General features: G+C 41.7%; 1 long non-coding RNA gene across 1 annotated transcript; it reads right to left on the bottom strand.

Annotated features, from left to right (window-relative positions):
- Positions 1-4,371: 4,371 nt before the first annotated feature.
- LOC140186133 (uncharacterized) lies at positions 4,372-24,980 on the bottom strand. The gene is made up of 2 exons (XR_011882792.1): positions 23,711-24,980; positions 4,372-4,729 (listed from the first exon to the last, which is right to left on the bottom strand). It is a non-coding gene; the product is annotated as an uncharacterized lncRNA (long non-coding RNA).
- Between the last annotated feature and the right edge of the window lie 229 nt (positions 24,981-25,209).

Raw genomic sequence — 25,209 nt, 5'->3', positions numbered from 1 at the left:
AATTATTTTCTCTAAAGCGGCAATGGAAATGTAAAAGAGAATCACGGCCTCTCTCATGCTTTTGCGTGCAGATACAGAGGACTAGCGCCTATGTTGCTTACGCAAAATGCTGGAGGAACTCAACAGGTCAGGCAGCATCTATGAAAATGAATAATCATTTTGACGTTTCTCGGGCCAAGATCCTTCATCAGGACTTGCTTACTCAGGTTGGAACAGGACTGAATTAACATTTGGCCTTTTGACTTCTTTGGCAAGGATTTGTAATCAATTTCTATTAAATCATTGACAGACAACACAGGCTATTTACTTAGTGAGCTGTTTTAAAGTGCAATGTTCAAACTTTGTACTCTGGTGGTCAGTAATTCATGTGACACAGTGCACTTTTATAACGATAGATTTACACTGTTGGAAAGTGGTTCTATGTTTATGAACTGTGCTGGTAGTTGGCAAGGCAACTCACTGGGAGTGTAAAGTTAAGGAGTGATCCAGCTTGATGGGAGAATTCAGAATATATGCAATTAATCTTCAGATAAGTGTCTGACCTAATACTTAAAGGAATTTTACCCAACCATTATAAAAGAAAGAAAATTACATTTGTACCAATATCCAGTTACTGCATGACAATTTACTTTAATCATTTACCAATTCTGAATGGGAAGGCTGAAGAAAGTATGATGTGGCAGCAAGGATCAGTGAAATAGGAAGAAAATATGAAGGACAATAGTACTTAAAACTACCTCTGCCAATATAGACGGATTTACAGCTTTCATTTACACAAGAGATCCTGCAATCCTGAAGCAGTATCTTAGCCTGAAACTTCAACTGTTTATTCATTTCCATAGATGCTGCCTGATCTGTCGAGTTGAACCAGCATTTTGTGGGTATTTTCATTTGCTAGGCTTGTAAATGATGCTTTTAAAACAAGACTAGCAGCTGATGTTTTATAATGAACAGAGTTCATAGATTAGGTAACTTTCTAAATGTGGCTGATGACACTACTTCATTGATTGGTTAGCCAGTGATTTCCTGTAGCGTTTACACTTTTAATATGAGATCCACAAAATCCCTCAGAACGCCATTGTGATGGGCTCATCTGTAAGGTCTATCATAATACAGCTGTGGTTCTTCCAAGATGTATTAAACTTACAGTAAACCACAATTGGTCTTCCTCCTCTTTGATGTTCAAGACTACCTGGATACAATATATTTCTAGGTAAACCCCAATGATTATGGTAGTCTGTTATTTGTGATCTGCAGTGGTCAATGAAAACATTTGTCTGAAAGGACTGAAGCTTGCTGGGATGGTGGACATTTCAACATAAACTGCTGAAAATTCTCCTCATAAACCGCACTCTGGCTGCTTTGTGGAGGCTCTGCCCTCTTCTTTTAATTTTATGTACAGGGAGACATACCTGTATGCACAGGGAGACATCACCTGCATGTTTTTCTTTTAATGCATGCACAGGTCTGAGCTGAAGAATTTTGCTCTACTGCACTGTTATTTCAGGGTGCTGATCCTGCCAGGGCTGGTACTGAGGAAACTGGTAGCGGGGAATCTTTCAGGATGAATCATTCTTCCTTAAAGTTGGTTCCCGTTTTCTTTTACGAACCTCAACAATAGACCACACACCTCTAACTCCACAATTTGGCTCCGTTTCATAGCTTCTCTTTTCACTCCCTGTGCTGCTTGCCTCCACCACATCCATCATCTCAGTCTCCTCTTGCTGCTGTCTTTCCCTGCTACCCAAAGTATTCTCTCTGACCCATGGGTCCTCTGACTCATTGAATACAACGTTGGTAAATGCGAGATCATCCACTTCGGAAGGAATAATAGAAGAGCAGGTTATTGTTTAGATAGTGAAAGATTGCAGCATGCTGTTGTGCAGAGGGACTTGGGAGTGCTTATGCATGAAAGCAAAAAGTTAGCTTGCAGTTACAACGGGTTATTAGGAAGGCAAATGGAATGTCGCTTTCATTGCAAGAGGGATTGAATTCAAGAGCAGGGAGGTCATTCTGCAACTATACAGGGTACTGTGTGTACTGTACGCACCTGGAGTACTGTGTGCAGGTCTGGTCTCCATACCTGAGGAAGGATATATTGGCTTTAGAGACAGTGCAGAGGAGGTTCACCAGGTTGATTCCAGAGACGAAGGGGTTAAGCTATGAGGAGGCATTGAGTCGCCTGGGACCATACTCTCCGGAATTCAGAAGAATGCGAGGGGATCTTATAGAAACATACAAAATTTTGAAAAGGATAGATAAGATAGAAGTAGGAAAGTTGCTTCCATTAGTAGGTGAGACTAGAACAAATCTTCTCCCCTGCCTCAAGATTCAGGGGAGAAGATTTAGGACGGAGATGAGGAGAAACTGTTTTTCCCAGAGAGTGGTGAATCTGTGGAATTTTCTGCCCAGGGAAGCTGTTGAGGCTTCTTCACTAAATATATTTAAGATACAGTTCAATAGATTTTTACATAATAGGGGAATTAAGGGTTATGAGGAAAAGTCAGGTAGATGTAGCTGAGTTTATAGACAGATCAGCCATGATCTTATTGAATAGCAGGGCAAGCTTGATGGGCCGGATGGCCTACTCCTGCTCCTATGTTCTTATTTTCTTATGTTCCCCATCCCAGAAGTTTCTTCATCCCCTCCCATCTTCTCTCTTAAACTATCTCTGAACCCCCCTCCAATTCTCTCCCCTCTGCTTCCACTAGTCTTCCCGTCATCCTCAACCAATTATTTCTCTGAATCCCCATTCCATTCCTAATTATCTCTTCATTGCTTTCCCCAATCTCTCCTTTTAGCAAGTCTACAGATTACAGGGGAAGCTCCACATGAATGCAATGCCAGTTCCACAATGTCATGCACATAGAATATTAGACTCTGCAGCCACTTGTAAGATTGGCTCATGAAATCAGATTTGACAGATTTATAGTTTTTTTTAATTTAAAAAGTTGCTTTGGTTTTTATTCTGATGTCCATCTAAGTGCAACATGTTAAAGCACAAGGAGCTGGATTTGTGCAGTGATGTCAATCAATAGGCAACACCCATATTATGCAATGATTTAAGAATAGTCTGTAAGCTTCTCATGGAGAGTTTGGTTTCCACTACAACTATGAAGTCTGCTTCTCTGTGACCTAGTGGGAGCCCCACTGGAATAATCTGCAGGTTACCTCTATTAAACAGGACATGCTATAATATGGAGCAAAAAATCAAACTGCTGAAGGAACTCAGCCAGGCAGTATCTGTGGATAGAAAGGGCCATCGATATTATGGATCAAGATCTTCAACTGGTGCGAAAGATAGAGGGGAGATAGCAATATAAAGAGAGGAGGAGAAGAGGTCGAACAAGAGCAGGCAAGTGATAGGTCGATCTAGGTGAGGAGAGGTGATAGACAGTTGGATAGGGTAAAGCAGAAATAGTGATTGAGTCTGGGAGGAGATAGGTAGAGGCAACAATGGGCTGCAGATGAGCTGCTGACTTTCCCTAGCAATTTGTCTCTTGCTCCCACCTCAGTTATTTGCTTATGTGAATTTCTGCACACTCTCCTTGCCAATGCACTACTTTCCTAACATTCTGCAATGTCTGAATACTCATCCAGCTACAGATATCCCAGTAATATTTCACTCCTGATTACTGAACTGCTACCTCAGCACCCAAACTTCAGCTCCTGATTTGAATACCCTCACCTCCAATGCTGATCATACACAGCCCTCACCACTCCCATTCCAATATTTGATTGCATCCCACAGTTTGAATGCATCCACCTTTAACTGACTGGCCCACTATTCTCAAACCGACCCAGGCAGTCAACCCATACTCAAGACCCTCAAATCTTGCCTAGAATTCCTCTTCCAAGCTTGATCTCTGCTTCCTTCCTCATCTCCAGGGCATTGTGTATCCTTGTCCTCCAACCACCCTTTTCCACTGTGACTCAGACCTGAAGTCACCCCATTTCTTTTATGCCCTTTTGCATTTAGTCACTACAATCTACTCAGTTACACAGTGTTGCATTTTCTAGCAGGCTGATGAAGAAAAACCTTGTTGGCCTCCTGATTAGCAACCGATCCTTCAATAGACTCTAGTGTCTACAAATACAATGAGTTAAATGTTTCACGTAGTTCTGTAATATAATTTTTCGTGATAATCTTATATCTGGTTATTCACCAGTGAATAAGGTGCTCTTATTAAGCATTTGTGTCTTTGGCAATGCATTAATTTCTGGATGCATTAAGAAAACCTATACTAAATTACATTTACAATTTTAGATGCCAAGAAAAGCTAAAATGTGTTTCAATTATACCTCCTCATTGCTAGAAAAATTATGTTGTCTACTTTATAGGAAATGTGTCCGTTAACTTCACCACAGCAATTTCATATCAAGTTCACAGTTCATTCATTATCAAAGTATGTGTATGTCACCACATACTGCACAGAGATTCATTTTCTTACAGGCAGTATAACAAAGAAATGCAACAGAATCAATGAAAAACTGCATGCAAACACTGACAATCAATGAAGATAGAGACAAAAACTGGCCAAATACAAAACAAAAGAAAAATATTTTAAAAAGTAAGTAAATAAATAAATAACACAGAACGTGTTGTAGAGTCCTCGCAAGTGCATCCATAGGTTGTGGAATCAGTTCAGTATTGAGTGAAGTTATCCACGTAGGCGAACTTAAAGATTCTTTTTTAGAATTTTGCTGTTGCATCCACAACATGTTATACCTGAAGAAAAAATGATTGGGAATTTAGTAAACTTAGAAGGTAAAGCTTCAGAAATGAATGTAAAATGCACAGATTCACAATATTTTATAATATTATATTTGACAATATGCAAAAAGCAAAACTAAATCAATTTTCTATTCCATTATTTATCTTGCAGTTCCAAATGTTTTCAGTTTGCAGGAGCCAAATGCAGAGTAAAAGTCGATCCACTGGCTAATATCAAAACAGTTTCATGACAGAAGGGAATGGGGGCAGCTCACAGCATTGGAAGCAGTTTGAGACTCAGGCAGACTAATTGCATGGTGTAATGTGGATGATTGATCAGTTTACAAAGTCCACCCATTGTTTTCCAGAGATACCAGTTTATGAAATCGGTTCTTTATAGCTGCCCAGTGTCACTCAACCACAATAGAAATAAAGGACACGTGTATGACTCATAATGAAAAATTATATGTTAGTAGAAAGGAAGACATACTGGAGTGGAACACGGGCAAAGTAAGGTTTGTGCTTTGTCCTTGGCTGATTTAAAATTGGTTTAAGATAAATGATACTCCCTCCGCAACTTGTGAAATTCAGGTTATTTCCTCTTTTGCGGAGAGGTTTGCTACAGTACACAAGACAGGAAGCACAGTGCTAACTAAGGCAGCTTTATTCAACATGAAACAAGCTGATAAACAAATTCCACAAGAATTTACTCCAAAGTTGTCAGTTAGCAGAAGAAGGAAAAAAGACAAGTAGCACCGACTTTCAAAAAAAAGAATTCACCATCAGAAGCCATACTCATTTGCAATTCCAAAAGTCAAACGGAGTGATGGGGCAGCTAATTGGTTGGAGCAGGGCTATCCAAAAGCCTTATTCCTACAGACTCCAAATAATTCAAATTTAAAAAACAAACTTGCAATCCACACCTTGTAAAATAGTCGCAAAACTTTAAAAAAACAAACCCAATTGCAGTTATAATGAGTGTAACTGGCAACATTGATTCTGCCTTGTACAAGATAATGTGTTCTGCTATTGATATATATCAGGGGTTCCCAACCGTTTTTATGCCCTGGACCAATGCCATTAAACAAGGGGTCCATGGACCCAGGTTGGGAAACCCCGATCTATATGGTCTTGGTAGTTTCATCTGGAAAATTAGAACACATGAGATCCAAGTGAGCTAGCCAACTGGATACAAAATTGGTTTGGTGGTAGGAGGTAGAGGGTGGTATAGGAGGAATATGGGCCAAATGTAGGGAAATGAGACTAATTCAAGAACACAGCTAGGTCAGCATGGACAAATAGGCCCAAATGGCCTATTTCAGTTTTGCTTAACTCTATGTTGTATGATTCCATTAGAGAAGCATTGTGGGTTTATCTTTGCAAAACTGTAGTTAATGGAATAATGCATAGTAACTAATAAAGAAGTATTCATGACATAAATTAACGTGTTTTTTTTGACATGGGATCTCATTAAGTACCAAGGGACACACATGAATTACAAACCCTGAACGTCAATGGCAAGCCTTTTTATGAGCAATGAGATTCAAGTTACTTCTGACTAAATTTATTAATGTAATATCCTCACTACTATATTTTGTTTTAATTTCCATCTGAGTTCTCTTTGTGAAGCAACCAATAACAGGGTGACAGTGAATTTATTCCAATAACCAGTGCATCTCTAAATATGCTCCAAAGGATGAAGTGTCTTTCTGTCTGGCTGTTGGTTGAACATACCTCTTAATTGAAACTATGAATAAAATATAGTTTAGGACCTTGATAAAAGAAAAGATCTCCATGTGAGTTTAAAATGAGCAAGTACAAGGTGTTGCACTTTGAGAGGTCAAATTTAAGGGGAAAGTACAGAGTTAATGGCAGGATTCTTAACAGCATGGATGTCCAGATAGATCTTGGGGTCCAAGTCCATAGTTACCTGAAAGTGTTCATGGCAGTAGATGAAGAAGGCATCTAGCATGCTTGCCTTTGGCTGGAGCACTGAGTATAGGAATAGGAAGTTAGGAAGTCATGTTGCAGCTACTTAAGACTTTGGTTAGGCTGCATATGGAGTGTTTTGTGCAATTCTGGTCACCCCATTACAGGAAGGATGTAGAGGATTTGGAAAAGATGCATAAGAGGTTTTTCAGGATTCGAGGCTATGAGCTATAAGGGAACCTGAGCTGCTTTATAGTCATAGTCATACTTTATTGATCCCGGGGGAAATTGGTTTTCATTACAGTTGCACCATAAATAATAAATAGTAATAAAACCATAAATAGTTAAATAGTAATATGTAAATTATGCCAGTAAATTATGAAATAAGTCCAGGACCAGCCTATTGGCTCAGGGTGTCTGACCCTCCAAGGGAGGAGTTGTAAAGTTTGATGGCCACAGGCAGGAATGACTTCCTATGACGCTCTGTGTTGCATCTCGGTGGAATGAGTCTCTGGCTGAATGTATTCCTGTACATTATGTAGTGGATGGGAGACATTGACCAAGATGGCATGCAACTTAGACAGCATCCTCTTTTCAGACACCACTGTGAGAGAGTCCAGTTCCATCCCCACAATATCACTGGCCTTACGAATGAGTTTGTTGATTCTGTTGGTGTCTGCTACCCTCAGCCTGCTGCCCCAGCATACAACAGCAAACATGATAGCACTGGGCACCACAGACTCGTAGAACATCCTCAGCATCGTCCGGCAGATGTTAAAGGACCTCAGTCTCCTCAGGAAATAGAGATGGCTCTGACCTTTCTTGTAGACAGCCTCAGTGTTTTTTGACCAGTCCAGTTTATTGTCAGTTCGTATCCCCAGGTATTTGTAATCCTCCACCATGTCCACACTGACCCCCTGGATGGAAACAGGGGTCACCGGTACCTTAGCTCTCCTCAGGTCTACCACCAGCTCCTTGGTCTTTTTCACATTAAACTGCAGCTAATTCTGCTCACACCATGTGACAAAGTTTCCTACCGTAGCCCTGTACTCAGCCTCATCTCCCTTGCTGATGCATCCAACAATGGCAGAGTCATCTGAAAACTTCTGAAGATGACAAGACTCTGTGCAGTAGTTGAAGTCCGAGGTGTAAGTGGTGAAGAGAAAGGGAGACAAGACAGTCCCCTGTGGAGCCCCAGTGCTGCTGATCACTCTGTTGGACACACAGTGTTGCAAGCACACGTACTGTGGTCTGCCAGTCAGGTAATCGAGAATCCATGACACCAGGGAAGCATCCACCTGCATCGCTGTCAGCTTCTCCCCCAGCAGAGCAGGGCGGATGGTGTTGAATGCACTGGAGGAGTCAAAAAACATGACCCTCACAGTGCTCGTTGGCTTGTCCAGGTGGGCGTAGACACGGTTCAGCAGGTAGACGATGGCATCCTCAACTCCTAGTCAGGGCTGGTAGGCGAACTGGAGGGGATCTAAGTGTGGAGTGTTTCTCTGGAGTGTTGTTGCTGAGGGTAGACATGATAGAATTTTATGAATAAATAAATAGGCAAACAGAATCATTTCCCAGGGTGAAAATGTCAAGTACTAGAGAACATGTATTTAAAGCAAAAGGGGAAAACTTTAAAGGAGATGTGCGGAAACAGATACAATACTATCATAAGGAGGTGGCTGGGAATGGACCCAAGTGCAAGCACAGACACTGAAGTACTAGGGACAGGACTAGGATACAGGGCGAGGGCAAGGACATGGACAGGAAAACCGGGAACCTGGAACAGGACTGGACAAGAGAGCTAGGAGCCCGGGCTTGAACCCAGTACCTGGGTCTTGCCTCTGGCTCAGACCCCAGAACTAGACAAGGATGAGGCTTGGCTGGCAGGCAGGACGTGGCTGGAGTCTTCAGGCTTGAGGCTAGAGACTAGAGGCAAGGCTTGGCAGGAGGCAGGAGGGTGAAGTCTTCAGGCTTGAGGCTAGAGGCTAGAGACTTGAGGCGAGGCTTGGCTGGAAACAAGAGGCTGGAGTCTTCAGGCTTGAGGCTAGAGATTTGAGGCGAGGCTTGGCAGGAGGCAGGAGGCTGGAGTCTTCAGGCTAGAGGCTCCTCCTGGGCAGTGTGCGGTACTCCTGGGCAGGGCGCGGTTCACCACCTGACAGAGGCAAGGGACAGGAAGGGACTGAACCAACCGCAGGTAACGGCAAGACGGCCTGGCTTACCCGATGGAGGCAAGGGTTAGGAGGGACAGAAGGGACAGAATCAACAGTAGGTAACGTCAATACGGCCTGGCTTACCCGACGGAGGCAAGGGTTAGGAAGGGACAGAACCAACCGTAGCTAACGGCAATACGGCCTGGCTTACCCGACGGAGGCAAGGGTTAGGAAGGGATAGAACCAACCGTAGGTAATGGCAATACGGCCTGTCTTATCTGGGCGGAGGCAAGGGACAGGAAGGGAGCTAGGTACAGGGTGGCTCCAGGACAAGACTGCAGGCGAGACGAGGTGAGAATTACCAGCAAGACAAGGCAAGGCTTCAGGCAATGCAAGGCAAGACGAGAACTTCAGGTGAGGCGAGAGTTACCGGCAAGACAAGGCAAGGATTCTGGCAAAGCAAGGCGAGACGAGAATTTCAGGCGAGGCAAGAGTTACTGGCAAGGCTTCAGGCGAGGAAACAGAAGGTAGAGGAAGGGATACAAGGAGTACGGACAAGAACAATCCAGCAGCCACGCACCGGTCTCTAAAGGTATTTATGCAGCCAGCCCCAACGAGCATCAGCTGCCTCAATTAGAGCTCAACAAGAACAGAAACAGGGTAGACAAGAAAACCTGGAGCAAGGGTCGATGGACCGGACCAGGAACCGGAATACGGACTTTACGGACCGGACCATGACAAACAGTGGCACTTAAGAGGATTTTAGGCAGACAAAGATGCAGGAAATAGAGGGATATGTGTACTGTACATGCAGAAGAAATAAAGTTCATTGTGTTCAGTGCAGACATTGTTGGTCGAGTGGTCATTTCCTGTATTGTTTCATGTTCTATTTAATGAAAATGCTTAAAAATTGGAATAATCTCTTCCAATTTTTGGAGGTCTTGGGGATTGATTATATTAACAAGGTTTTGAGGTAACTGCTTCAACCTCAAAACCTGACTAAAATAGTCAATCCCCACAGCTTCAAAAATTGTGCAAATGAATTGATTAATATTTACAGCAATTAGGTACAGTATTCTATAGAATATGCCCAATAAAGAAATGTAATGCATTTAATTAAGGTATTTGAGTTTGTTAGATGAGTTGAGGATTAGAGTTATAAAGAGATACCACATGGTTCTTTGAATCTGCACTGATCATCAGTCACCCATTTTATGCTAATCCTGCAATCATCACAATTATAGAATCTGTTTTCCAGCTTCCACTACTCACTTATGCACTAGGAGCAATTAAGCTGCTCTTTTTAAAGACTGTTGGAGTCATCTTTCTTCCTTCTAAAGCCTTCTTCCCTAGTCAACATCCAGGTTGTTTGTTGTTCATTTATTTGTCCTCTACAGGATAGATATTACACATATATTGGACCCTGATTAATGCTGTGCATTAAGCGGTCTCACACTCAAGCGTGTTGCATCCACGGATTTATCAATTCATATGTGTGGTAAAAAAATCTGAAAAGAAATAAATTTTACATTTCTATTAAAGCACGCAGCAAGAATTAAATTTCTATAATGTGAAGTCTCAGAAGTTCACTTGCATCATAGCAATATATAATAATAATAATGTATAATAACACTCAGCACCAACAACTTAGATGCATATGATATGTTTAGTACCGTGAAAATTCCCAAAGCATTTCCAATGAGAGGTAGATCCTAAGTAATATTATAAAGGTGGAAAGGGAGATAAAGAGCCAGATGTACAGTACAGGTAAGGAAACCCAGAACTCAAAGCCCCAAAATCCTTGCAAGATATGAAAGGATTGAGGGGATTTTCAATGGATTGTTATTAAAGAAAACTTAACATTAAGTTACTGAAGGTTAGCCAGGATCAAATAGCTAGATATTACAGAGTTTCTTTGAAGAGGAAATACTGGGTATCAAGACAGAAAAATTTACAGAAGTACGCAGAAAATCCTTGTTTTTAATAGTTAATAATTGTCACCAACTGTTTGAGCAATTCTCCAAAACCTCCTTTCAATCATTGACTTTCTGCTAAATAAGTCTACACCTTAATTTAAATTAACAGCAGTTTCCAGGGGTTACTGGTCTGCTCAAATTTCACAACAGAATTAGTCATCATAAACCAGATTCTACTGAATGCATTAACTTATTGATTTATTTATTATTTTATTTAGAGATATAACAAGGAATAGGATCTTCTAATCCTTCAAGCTGCATCACCCAGCAACCCACTGATTTAAAACTAGCCTAATCTCAGGAAAATTTACGATGACAAATTAACCCTATTAACTGGTATGTCTTTCAACTATGGGAGGAAACCAAAGCACCTGGTGGAAGCCTACGTGCATATGGGAAGGAATGTACAAACTTGCTTACAGAAGATGCTGGAATTGAACTCTGAAGTCTGACACCCTGAGCTGTACTAACTGCTACACTGCTCTGGTTCCCCAGTGATGGAATAGGAGAATATGTATTTACATGGTTATCAACTGCCTATCACCTATTTTTGGTGTGATAAATTATACTGTGTTTGCCCTAATGCCGAAATGAATATAATCAAAACATTATGAAACAGACCATCCTTGCTTTACAAACAATTCTGTTATTACACCTACCGCTTTCAGGAGTGTTGGAGCTGACCTGCGCCATTAGTCGGCAGCTGGCATGCCATTCACACATGCACTCTTGGGAGATGAGCTACAGGAAGCCCTTTGTGGAGACTGTTGCAGCAAGTGTCAATCTTACCTGTTCATTGAAAGCTGCTCCCTTGTGCTAGCAAGGGGTTGGCTTGTTTAAGGGGCATTGCAGCCCCACTAGCTGCCGTTTATCTGATGATGTCATGGCGCCGGAAGAGTTTAAATCTAACGTGCTGAAACCATGCGTTCTCTCTGGATAGCTATGGGCTGAGGATGAAGGCCAGTGCAGTAGAAACAGTAAACAGGAGCGATGTGCAGCAGTAAAGAGGGCCTGGGTGCACACTTTAGATAAGTATTTGCTACTGTGTGAATGCTTAATGTCTGTTTTGTCCTGCCACTTCAGACATTCAGTTTTGATGAATATTTACAATTGAGAGTAACTTGAAGGATTTACTGAATGTTTAATGTCTGTTTTGTTTGGTAAATAAACTGTTAACCTCCTTGCTGGTAGTGAGTGGTTTCTGAGCCCACTAACCAAACACATGAACTTTGTTGTGTATTTAATATTTCAGTAAATTTGAGTGATCTTGTATATATTGTTTGATTAATCATTCTTGTTTCTTTAATTAATTAAGGGTGATATGTAAAGATAAATGAATTGTATATGTAATTTAATACGTAATTGTTCGATGTAAAAATAATTATGGATTATATGTAAAAATAAGTGAATTGCATCCGTCATCACATTACCACATCATATGTGCATGCATCATTTAAAGGCAAACTCAAAGTTAGACCCGCATTCTCAGACTCCTGTTTCTTCTTTTGAATTAGTTTAATGTTTTGAAGTTTCAAAATGTAACAAACCTGATTTCACATAACAATTGGCACTGTGAGTAGAGTTCGGTGCTTGTACAGAAGGTGAATATCTTTATAAGGGAACATAAGAGGCAGACCCCCCCCCCCCCCCCACACTCCCCCACTATGTGAAGAGTGCAGAGCCCTAGGGTAGATCAACAACAATGCAGGATTTCGTAGTCTCACCAACCTACTGGTGAACTATGGGATGCCCATAAACTGGTCAGACAAGTTTGACTCCTGCTGGGTGAAAATGGGGCACCACATCATGTCTGTGCTTAGTGAGAAAGGGTTCCCCCAGAGGAATGGGTTCTTCTGCCTGCTGGCAGCCATAGAAAAGCAGCAGTATGAGACAATCTTACTGAAGGAGAAAGAGATACAGGGCCCTCCACTTGTCAGGATTGACCATGGATATTGAATCCTATCTGTCTATGTCACTGGTGCAGCGCCGTCAGTCGATCCGCAAGCCAATAGACAAGTCAAGGTAGTACAATATGGAGAGCAAGCTGCTGTCCATGCAGCAGCCCTCCCCCCCACAAAACTGATAAATACAAGGAAATGGCAGAGACCAAGACATTTTGGCACCAGTGCTGCCACAGGAATTGCCAGTCAGCATTAGACTCACCGTGCAACTGCCTGGGGTTTACTCCCAAAGCCTTCCCCATGAGTGGGTATTGCCACAAGGCAGCGGAGGTTTGAGATCAGAGTTTTCCCTCTCCTAGATGAGCTGCCAACCACAAACGATGAGCTCCACCTGCCAGGAATCATCGTTTTAAGACACCAGTAACCCACCTTTGTCCCTTCTTCTGTCAGTGGAAAGAGCTCCATCGGACTTAGTAGTTAAGTCACACGTGAAGGTCAGGAACTGGACTTGGTTGTCAGAGGTTAATTGAGATGCATGCCATTGGGAGCATTTAATAGTAGTGAGAGCTTATGCCCAGTACCTTCCCCCACCCCTGGTTAAGGAACCTTAAGGAAAGAAAGAGGTAACTCGCATGCAAAACGATGTGGAAGTGCTAACCAGCGATGCATTACCATGGAGGAAGTTGTCTGGACAGCTCAGACACACGGGCTAAAGATTTAGAGGATAGGAGCACAGAGGTGGCGTGTCAGCTGGTAAAAGTGCATCAGTTAGAAGCTTCCCACAGGGCGAATTGGTGACTGGACCCCATTAAGGTTTCAGACCTGAAGCTGTGGAGAGGTGACCACAACATGCGGATGTGGGATGGGGACTTTTGGTTAGATGGTGATGATAGGGAAGAGAGATTAGCAGGGAGCCTTGGAGTTCCCCCTCCAAGTGAGTGGTGTTTCCCTTAAGTAGTTATACAAGTACAGGCCAGACCGGTGGCCATACGGTCCCAAACCCTGCAGGAGGGCCATATGTCTATAGTCCCTCCAACCTCCATGGAACAGGGAGAGGGACCTGGAGATGATAACACAACCTGTCTCGTGGAGATGACTACCATCAGAGAGTTCTCCACAAAGGAATAGGAGATTTGGGAGACAGCTATAGACGAAGCCAGGACACCCTCTGCCTACATGGTTGCTGAGGATCTGGGGTGCAGTGGGTACTGGAGTGAGGTTATCAAATGGAAGATGAGTGTTCTGGGGGGAGGTGTCGTCCCACCATGTGATTAGCAATGCTCTGAGAGTGCCACCTGCCCCCACAGGGGTGATGGATTGCTGTGGGACAGAGTGATAGTGGTGGATAAGGTCAGGTATCCCTCACTCTTCAGGTGCGATTTGACCGTGGGGTATTTAGTTAAAGCAGCAGCTCCCTGTTTACAGGGAGTGATGCTGCTCTTTTTGGGATCAGCATCAGGGAGTACCACAGACGTCATCATCAGATTATTGGAGAGATTAGAGTACTTGAGGGAAAGTCCCAGTAGTCAGGTGCACAACTTAGACAAGTAGCCTTGGTGTGGTGGGTCTCATAAGGAAATGTTTTTGGGTTTGCAGGGAGCTGGGGTCCTGAGAGAACAGGTAAATGGATTCCCACTCCCACCCCTATGCCATGTGGAGGGAGTACTACTGCCGGGGAAATGAGGCAAGGAGGCCATTAAGAGAGAAAGGTCATTGTTCTGTCCTCTCAAGGCGCAACTTGTTTTGTATGAACATCACCTCCTGTATGTCATTTCCTGCATGGATTAATTTGGATTCAACTTGAAGCACATAGTGGAAAGACATACATCTCCATCCTCTCTTTATTTGCCCTTGAAACAGCAATACTTTTTCACAAGTAAGATCTCATTAAAAATCCTGAAGGAAGCTTCCAGCTTGGGTAATTTTTGGAAGGTGTTGAGCTCACAGCATAGTGTAGTACATACACATTGCAAGGGCAGTAGATTGATACAGTAACTTGTATTCAAAGGTATCGCCCATGGACTGAGACATATCTGAACACTGTACATGACAAGGTCAGCTACCAACCCAGACAACGTAGATTGCCGAGACCTGGAAGTCAGGTCAGAACATGGTGAATCGATTGCGTCTTCGTGGCGCTCAAACAAAACCACGATTAGCATTGCTGCAGTACGAGCCCATGCCAGAGCCAGAATGGCAAGAACGCGAGCAGCTTATGCTAAACACAAAGTTGAGTTGCAAAAGGAGAAAGCTTGTATAGACATGGAGAGAGCATGTGTAGAGGCCATGTTAAGTACTCTCAGGGAAGAGCATGAAGCTGAGGCTGCCTCGGCAGAGACAAACGTGTGTGAAGCAGCTGCTGACTTCGACAGTGGTGAGTCTACAACGACAGTCAGTTATGCTGTGCTGCCGGAACAGCTTACTAAAGAATATCTCCAAATGCTTTTTTGCTATAGAAAAGACAATGCGCCAACTCTACAAGTAGAAGCTGTCTACACCATGCAGCCAAAATGCATTTAACATAGTGCAGGTGTTGACAGTCAGTCCCAGTCTGCCAGTTATCTGTCATGGAAGTCAAGCTTTCGCAATGCTGTGGAAAGATTAAGTCTCAAACCTAGCGAACAGCTAGACCTTCACTGTACGTGACTTGGATGCTCTGCAAGAGGCACTGGCAGACTTTCAGCAGCAGTCGGAGTCAGGCAGTGGGTGGTGCCATCATGCCCCACCCCCATAAAGAGGGTTTCATTCATCCTCCAACTTTTTCCGTAATACAGTGAGAATGGTTTGTCTGAAGCATGTTGTGTGAGATGGATGTGAGTCCACGAGAGAGAGAGAGAGAATGAGAATAAGAGAATGAGAATAAGAGAATGAGTGCAAAGCCTGTCATGTATTTGTTAAATCTAATGCGGGCACGTGGCCAAGTGGTTAAGGCATTCGACTAGCGATATGAAGGTCATGAGTTCGAGCCTCAGTCGAGGCAACGTGTTGTGCCCTTGAGCAAGGCACTTAATCATACATTGCTCTGCGACGAAACTGGTGCCAAGCTGTATGGATCCTAATGCCCTTCCCTTGGACAACATCGGTGTCATGGAGAGGGGAGACTTGCAACATGGGCAACTGCTGGTCTTCCATACAACCTTGCCCAGGCCTGCGCCCTGGAGAGTGAAGACCTTCCAGGCGCAGATCCATGGTCTCGCAAGACTAACGGATGCCTTAAAATTTGTTAAATCTGTATTGGAACGGTGTTTGAATTAATCCAAGAAGATTTTGTTACTTGAAGGTAAATAAATGTACAGGTTGACTTACCTTAAGAAGAAACCTCTAAGCAATTGTGGGGGGAGGGTGGGAGGTGGGGGAATTCTCATCCATCCATCTTTACATGTTTGAAGTCCAGCATGTGTCGGCTAAAATGTGAACGAAAGTTCACCATTGCTGACCACAGAGAACCAGTGGGAGAAGACAGACCAAGAGAGTCAGCCCATTAACGATTTCATTTACAGGAAACTTAAATAACAACCGTCAGCCTTCTAACTGAAGAAGACCTGTGAATGAAAAGGAACCAGGAATGCAAGATGCAGAAGACACAAAGCAAGAGCAACAGCAACAGCAAGCAGTGAATCATGCGTTAAGTATAACAGGAATGATACTCTGTAATGAAGGCAGGCTCTTGAAGGCCAGTGCCATGGAATCAGTAAACAGTGGAGGTGTACTGCAGTAAAGAGAATCTGGAAGCACACTTTAGATAAATATTTGCCACTGTATATATGTTTAGTGCATATTTTGTTCTGCCACTTTGGATGCTCAGATTAGATGAGTACTTGTAACTGAGCATAACTTCAAGGGTTTACTGAATATTTAGTGTTTGTCTTGTCCTGTAAGTGAACTATTAACCTATTTTCCGGTAGGGAGTGTCTTCTATCCCCACTCATCGAACCCCCAAACCTGGTTTCACACAGCAGAAATAAAGAAATATTCTACAGGGAGGTGGTGGGTAAAAATTGCAGAAAATGGAAGGAGGGAGTCGTGAAAATTGAGCGAAGGGGGCAAATGTGAAAGGAGGTTCATGGTGCATGGATGTCCTTCTCATACTTGGGTCAAAGCCACTGCAGATAGTGAGAGCATCAGGACTGAGGCGGCCATGACTCTCTGAGACCAATGCACCCGAGTTAAGTCTGTGCTCAGGATTGTCAGCAATGAACATTTTGAGATACTTCTAAGTTTGGGTTTATCAAAATGAGTACAATGCCACAACATGGATAATTCACTACTTTCAGCATGATGTTTCATTGAGGGGTAAAATGGTGGTGGAGATCATGTTGGTTTGATTCATTTTCTATCACGGCATAATTAGCAAGTGCTCCCGGTTACGATAGCACATCATGCTCATGTGTAAAGTGACCACCACTTTAGGATATATCCCACCAAAAATGCAAGTTAAATGTGCAGAGTTTCAACAGGAAGTTGTGCAAATAATTCAAAACATGTGCAGCGAACTTTCTGTTTCATGATTAATCCATAAAACAATTACAAATGGAAATAGCTTCATCTTCCAGGTAATAATCCACAAAGCCATCATTGTAACCAGTGTGCAAGTTCACTCATTGTAACCAGTGTGCAAGTTCACTCATTGTGAGATCTTGCCTGTTACTGTTAACATTTACTGATTTGTAGTCTAGACCAGATATTCATTCATAGCTGTTATGTTGGTCAGGTGACAGACTGTCCCAAACAGTGGGTAGTCCTATCATCTACCTAGCTTCGCAGAGCAAATGCAGCTGAGTGGAGAGAAGAAGAGATTTCTGCATGCTTAATATACAGTAAATATCTAGATCAACAAAATTCAACACTTACAGGTTAAAAATATCCAGGTTTGGCTATCTATAGGCTGCTTGGCTCAAAAAATGTTTATCTTAAAGGAAAGAGTACAATTAATTTCAAATTATTGTTGAAATGAATAGAACTTCACTGTATATTACCCATATAGTTAAATGAAGTACAAGAGAAAAAGGGTTTTCAAAATTCACAGTTAAGTCTTTTTATATGACAGTGATAGGCACCTTCATAATCCTTTGTCCTTTCCTAAGATAATTGATTATTTTGCAAGTGGATTAAAAGAGAAACTTATTCCAAAAGCCAAGAAACCTGTAAGCATGATAGTCCAGTGGTTAGCACGGTACCAAAGGCCCGGTTCATTTCCCACCACTGTCTGTAAGGAGTTTGCACATATGCCCCACGAGCACATGGGTTTTCTATGGGTGCTCCGGTTTCTCCCCACACTCCAAAGACACACCAGTTGGTTACTGTAAATTGTCCTATAATTAGGCTAGGATTAAATTGGGTGATTGCTGGATGGCACAACGCAAAGGGTCGGAAATGCCTATTCTACACTGTATCTTGGTATCTCTCTATATATATCTGTATTTTAGGACCTGTTGCAGTCAATTAAATTAACAATTGATTTTAAACAGTTGCAGAAATTAGGTCAAAGCTGATACTTCCTCCTGTTCTTTCCTGAAACTCTGAATTCAGATTTATTACATTTCTGTGATATTATATTTTAAGACCATTTTAGAAAATGTGAGGTGAAATAAAATCAAAATCTGAAGGTGAAAACAATATTACATCTCCACCAAAAATAAAATTGCAACTTAAGCTTGTTTTAAATGCAAGCTTGCATGAGTACAACTACAGCATTTTTAAATTGTGCAGCCCACTCATTTCTTTGTCAGCCAAAGATCAGTGGTCTGAACAACCATTACTTACGGTCACAAGGCAGCACAGAAAGCAGGTGTACTTTTATTCAGCTTCATCATCAATATTGGTCACCACATAAGACACTGCTAGTTAACCCTTTTGTTCCCACTGATTTGTATATATTATTTACAGTTTAATTATATTGTATCCTAAATTTAGATTAGTATATCTTTAAAAATGCAACAAATTATAAAGCAGTTTTATCCAAGTTCTGGGAAATTGATATATACAGTGCCTATAAAAAGTAGTCACCCCCAACAGAAAAGACTCCTTCGTGTCAAAGTGAAAAAAATTCTACAAATTGGGCTAAATTTATTACAATTATTAAACACAATATAATTGATAGCATAAATTCTCACCTCCTTCAAGTCAGTATTTAATAGATACACCTTTGGCAGCAATTACAGCCTTGAGTCTGTGTGGATAGGTCTCTGTCAGCTTTGCACTTCTGTACACTGCAATTTTTTCCCATTCTTCTTCGCAAAACTGCTCAGGCTCTTTCAGATTGCATGGGGATTGTGAGGGAACAGACCTTTTCAAGTCCAGCCACAAATTCTCAATTAAATTGAGGTCTAGACTCTGACTTGACCACTCCAGGACATTGACTTTGTTGTTTTTAAGCCATTCCTTTGTAGCTTTGGCTTTATGCTTGGGGTCATTGTTTTGCTGGAAAACAAATCTTCTCCCAAGTTGCAGTTCTTTTGCAGACTGCATCAGGTTTTCCTCCAGGATTTCCCCATATTTTGCTGCATTCATTTTACTCTTTACCATCACAAACCTTCCAGGGCCTGCTGCACTGCTTCATGGTAGGGATGGTGTTGTTTTGATGATGTGCAGTGTTTGGCTTACTCCAAACATAGTGTTTAGTCTGATGACCAAAAAGCTCAATTTTGGCTTCATCAGGCCATAGAACCTTCTTCCAGCTGACTTCAGAGTCTCCCACATTTCTCCTGGCTAACTTCAGCCACGATTTCCTGTGAGTGTTTCTTCAACAGTATCTCTCTCTTTGCCACTCTTCCATAAAGCTGCAACTGGTGAAGCACCTGGGCAACAGTTGTTGTTAGCACAAACTCTCCCATCTCAACCATTGAAGCTTTAACTACTCCAGAGTTGTCATAGGTCTCTTGGTGGCCTCCCTAACTAGTCCACTTCTTGCACGGTCTCTCAGTTTTTGAGGATGTCCTGATCTAGGCAGATTTACAGCTGTGCTATATTCTTTCCATTTCTTGATGATTGACTGAGCTGTACGCCAAGGGATATTTAGTGACTCGGAAATTTTCTTGTATCCATCTCCTCACTTGTGCTTTTCAATAACCTTCTTCACAGAGTAGATTGGAGTGTTCTTTTGTCTTCATGTTGTAGTTTTTGCTGGGATACTGACTCACCAGCAGTTGGACCTGCCAGATACAGGTGTATTTTTACTACAATCAATTGAAACATCTTGACTGCACACAGGTATCCAAAATTAGATCGCCATTTAACTAATCATGTGACTTCTAAATCCAATTGGCTGTACCAATGATGATTTGGTGTGTCATATTAAGGGGGGGGTGAATATTTATGCAATCAATTATTTTGTGCTTTATATTTGTAATTAATTTAGATCACTCTGTAGATTTCTGTTTTCACTTTGTTGCAAAAGTCCTTTTCTGTTGATCAGTGTAAAAAAAAGCCAAATTAAACCTATTGTGATTCAATATTGTAAAACAATAAAACATGAAAACTTCCAAAGGGGCTGAATTCTTTTTATAGATATTGTGGCAAGAAAAAAAGAAATATCTGCATTTATAAAGCTCCTTTCACATTCTTTCTTGATGTCCCAAAGCACTCTATTGTCATTGAAGGTCACTGTTGTAATACAGAAAATTAAACGGTTAATTTTTGTAAGAAAAGATCACAAGATGATAACTAGAGGCCATAGCACCAAAGAATTATTTCTCCAAAATGGGATTGATTATACCTATTTTAAGAGACAAATCAGGGCATTCAGCAAAGCAGTCCAGCTGTCAAGTTTCAGCCTAAAATCATGGTCAACTCAGAGAAGTACAACTTGAAGCCACAGCATTCCAACTCAGAGTAATTCATCTTGCTGAGAAGTCAAGACCATCACAACCACAGATTCGGCAGCACAGCAGATACGGCAATTGTGCTCGTGAACATGCACGTGTCAGCTAATCATCATTTAATTGTGATGGTATTTAACTCCATTCTTTTCATCGTAATGCTTGGCAAGACTTTAGCAAAGCACTGCAACGTTTTGTTGCCTGCTTGCCTTCGGACTTGCCTGAGAAATTAGACTTTTGAGTCAACTGACTCTGAAGACTAGCAGTATTCGTTTTATATTTAATTATTCCTTTCAGTCGCAGGTTTGGCTTTATTCTCCATTTGAGAGTTTTGGTGAATGGCTCTGTTTGGCCCTGTTTTCTTTTCCCTCATTCACCTTAAAGTCTGTGAACTATCGACCCATTTCAGGGTCTCTGGCTCCGCACTTGGGCCATATCTGAATGTAGTGGCAAAAACACAGCAGGCAAAAGCCAACCATAGAAACAGAAATAATACTTGTAGAACACATATATTTATCATCATTCTCATGTGAGGTTTTAATGAAATGAATCCAATTCAATGAAAGATGAAAACAGTATTTATTTTTAATTATTTTCGTTTGGTTTATGGCGTAGCTAGCACTTAATGCCCACCCTAATTTCCCTCAAAAAGGTGGTGGTGAGACACTTCCTTCAACTGGTGTGCACCCAACACAAACTTTTTCCCTCTTCAGTAGTTTTCTTAGCACAGACATTCTAATTTCACTACCTTCATCTCGTTCACATGAGAAAAGGGAAGTGAGATAATCTTCTAGCAATACATAATCGATTATCTGTAACATAAAGATCTGGATTAATGATAGATTGTGAATGGGACACAAGTGCATTATAGCTCTGCAGGTTACATTGAACTAACCCACACAAAAGTTGACTTGTTTTTGATTTGTTTTGTTTAGCTCTGTGCTTTGCTTATCGAGGAGGAGTACATGTCTTGTGTACTTCAGCAGGCCAGCAAACCGTGGGAGGACATACAATGTCATATGCCTGAACTTACAGCATGTTTACTTCCTGCGTAGTTTCGTTATCGGCCAACCATGATTCTGGCTTGTTTATCATCCAAGTGCATTGTTGGAGGAAGGGAAGGAACAGCAGGGTGGGGGAGTGGAATTAACTCTTTGGTGGACTGTTTAAAATGATCTGGTTAATTTAGCCAACCTGATATTCCAACTATCTATCATAATGAAATGTGTTGAAAGTTTGGTTGTGGCTAGAATTAACTCCTGCCTGAGCAGGGGCATGGATCTCATGTAGTTTGTCTACTGCTGCAATAAATCTACTGTGGATGCAATCAAACTGGCTCTCCAATGGGCTCTGGAGCACCGACAGATATCAGATTACAACTCAGCTTTCAACACCATCATTCCCTGAGAGATGATAAACTTGATCTACTGCACTGCCCTATGTAACTGGATCCTCAATTTTCCCATTGGAAGCCCACAGCCAGTGTGAACCAATGATACCTTCTCCATCCTGACAATCAACACAAGGATGCATGATTGGCCCACTACTCTACTCCCTCTACACTCGTGACCGTCTGGCCAAGCACAGCTCAATTGCCATCTATAAATTCACAAATTACACCGCTGTTATTGCTAACATCTCAGATGGCAATGAGACGTCGAACAGGAGTGAGATGGATCAGATGGTTGAGTGGTGTCACAACAACAACCTCACACTCAACGTCAGCAAGACCGAGAAATTCATTGTGGTTCCAAGAAGTGGGAGTTGGGAGAAGACACATCAGTCCTCATTGAAGGGTCAGCAATGGGAAGGGTGAGCAGCTTTAAGTCCGTGGGTGTTAACATTTCAGAAGACCTGTCCTAGGCCCAACACATTGATTCAATAACAAAGGAGGCACATCAGTTTGAGAAGATTTGGTATGTCGCTAAAGATTCGTACATATGTCTAAGCTCTGTAGGACAGAGAGCATTCTGATTGGTTGCATCATAGAGTGGTATGGAGACAGCAATACATAGGGTCACAAGAGACTGCAAAGCGTTGCAGACATAGCCAACTCCATCACAGACACAACACCCGCCACCATTGAGGACGTCTTCAAGACCTGGTACCTCAAGAAGATAGCATCCATCATTGGTAATCTTATATCTTTGGCCTGTACTTCTGCCTCAAAACATCAAACTTCACATCATATAAGACCTGATTTTGATGCTAATTAAAGAATGATGATTTTGGCCTGTGAAGGGACAGCAGGTCCTGTGTAATATGGGGAAAATAGAGAAACTGAAAGGTCCCTCTCATGAAGCTCTTTCCCATCTTTCCCCTGAGGAAATGTGAATATTCCCCTAAACTACCCTATTTCCTTCCAACGTGATCCCCGAACTCCATAATGAGTAGCCAAGACCTTTCAGATTTTATAAAGGTAGGCAGCTACTTTGCATGCACATTCAGAATGTCAGATCAGTGACAATTAAAATCACTAGTGCCTCGTAATATTGCAGGTGGGCACCTAGCTGACAGAAACTGCAATTTCCCACAGTAAGCACATTAGCATTAAAAAGGTCTAGATTATTTTGAGATAGCAGGTTCAATGCATAGAGACCAGGAGCATAAATATAGTTTACTGATCTTTTTCCTTGTCTCCATCTTATAAGATATGTGATCCATTGTTGAGTACACACTACAAGCCAAGTTTAGATGGATTTTCTCAACACACAACAAGAAATGAACACAAGATCTACTTGGTTTTATGACTCACCACCACACATCACCATACCTTCACTCAAGGAAACTTTTGAAAGTACTTTTAATTTCTCATCAGGGTAGTGACAACTTACCAATGTCTGAGACAGTCATTTCTGAATACTTAACCAAAGCCAAGATTAAGAGGCTCCAAAGCTGAAATTACAATCTACAACTTGTGCCTTTACTATCAATTTTGGTTTTGTTTTCTTCTCTTGTTTAATTAGCACTCTGCCTTAATAGTTCAAAGTTCAAAGTATATTAGCTATCAAAGTACACATATGTCACCATTCACCATATACTGATTCATTTTCTTGCAAGCAATTATAATAAATACAAGAAACACAATAGAATGAATGAAAGACTGCACAGAAAAGGACGAACAAACAACCAATGTGCAAAAGACAACAAACTGTGCAAATACAAAAAGAAAGAATAAATTATAACAATGGTAACAAATAAACAAGCAATAAATATTGAGTACCTGATACAAAGAGTCCTTGAAGCTGAGTCCATAGGATGTGAGAACATTTTAATGGTGGGCAAGTGAAGTTGATATCCCCTCTGGTTCAAGATCCTGATGGTTGAAGGGTAATAACAGTTCCTGAACCTGGTGTTGTGAGGCTCCTGTGCCTTCTTCCCGCCCCCAGCAGTGAGAACAGAGCATGACCTGGGTGGAGGGGGTCCCTGATGATGGATGCTGCTTTCCTGCAGCAGTGCTCTGTATAGATGTACTCACTGGTGGGGGAGGGTCTTCATCCATGATGGACTAGGCAAAATGATTACAGTAAAAAAATTGATTACCATTTGTGCTGTATTTTAGTATATTTTAAGCAGGTTTATACCCTTGATATGGATTTGTATGTAGGAATCATCTTTACATGTCCTTTAGAGCAAACTGAAGTTCTCCCTTTAAACAATCAATTTTAAGTGTATCCTCAAGGGCAGTGGAGATTCCTGTTGATGGTGTCAAGTCTTGAAATCAGCCTTCTAAATGCGACCATTCATAACAGAACCATTTTATATTGCTTTGCCCAAATTAATTCTATCTTCTTTAGCCCAGCATTAATGAGGTGATAAAAATGGTGGTCAGTATCATTGATAGTGAGGTGGCCATGGCATCTACATATTATGAGGGTCCTTTAAGAATGTACTTAGAATCCTAGGATCTCAGATCAGCATGGGTCACAAGTTGCCCTTGGTGTGCAGCAGCAAAGGTGCTGTTTCCTCACCATGCTGATCAATTAAAAAAAAGGCAAAAAATCACCCTAAGCTTCACCCAATATGCTTGACCTTTGAGAAAACTTAGCACAGCATATGCAAAATGTTATCAGACGTGAGTGTGAATACTGAAAAATGCACAGGATTCGCTCAAAATAAACATGACTAAATTAAAACCACCATTTCTTTTACGAATGCTGAAAACATCTGCATGTTTCCCTTTGAGATTTGACAGTAAAGCCTTAGTTTCTCTCGGCTGACCTCCCAACATTACTCACCACTGCTGCCCATTTCCCCAGCCTGTCCCCAAAACTTTAAATTTGAAGGGAATGAAATGTTGTGCTTATTCAGTGACTCTGAACTGCTGTCAATGATTCCCTTTCTATTTGCAGTGAAGATTCAGGTGCTTTTCTATAATGAGTATACTGTTTACTGAACTTTAATGACCTTTCCTGGAATAAGCCCTGCTTCCCAGAAGTTCCAGTAATACTGCTCCAATTGTACATAGCGTAGCATGATACAGCACTCTCTGTGACAGTCTTCCTCTTACGCAGGGCCACAGAGCTGCCAGCCAGCAAGCAAAATGGACACAATGAAGCAACCGGCCTAATGTGGAAGAACAGGAAGTCAGCAACTGAGTGAAACGTGTTGCAATCATCAGAAGCAAAACTGCTGTAATCTGAGTGGAAGAATTAAGCAGAAGTTGACTTCAGTTTCATCATTTTCTACAAAAATATTTTAAATTAGGCTTCTGAACTCCCT

This window comes from Mobula birostris, chromosome 2 (genome assembly GCF_030028105.1).
Source record: "Mobula birostris isolate sMobBir1 chromosome 2, sMobBir1.hap1, whole genome shotgun sequence".
Taxonomy (NCBI): Eukaryota; Metazoa; Chordata; class Chondrichthyes; order Myliobatiformes; family Myliobatidae; genus Mobula; species Mobula birostris.
The sequence above is the reverse complement of the archived record's forward strand: the minus strand, read 5'-3'. Positions and strand labels throughout refer to the sequence as shown.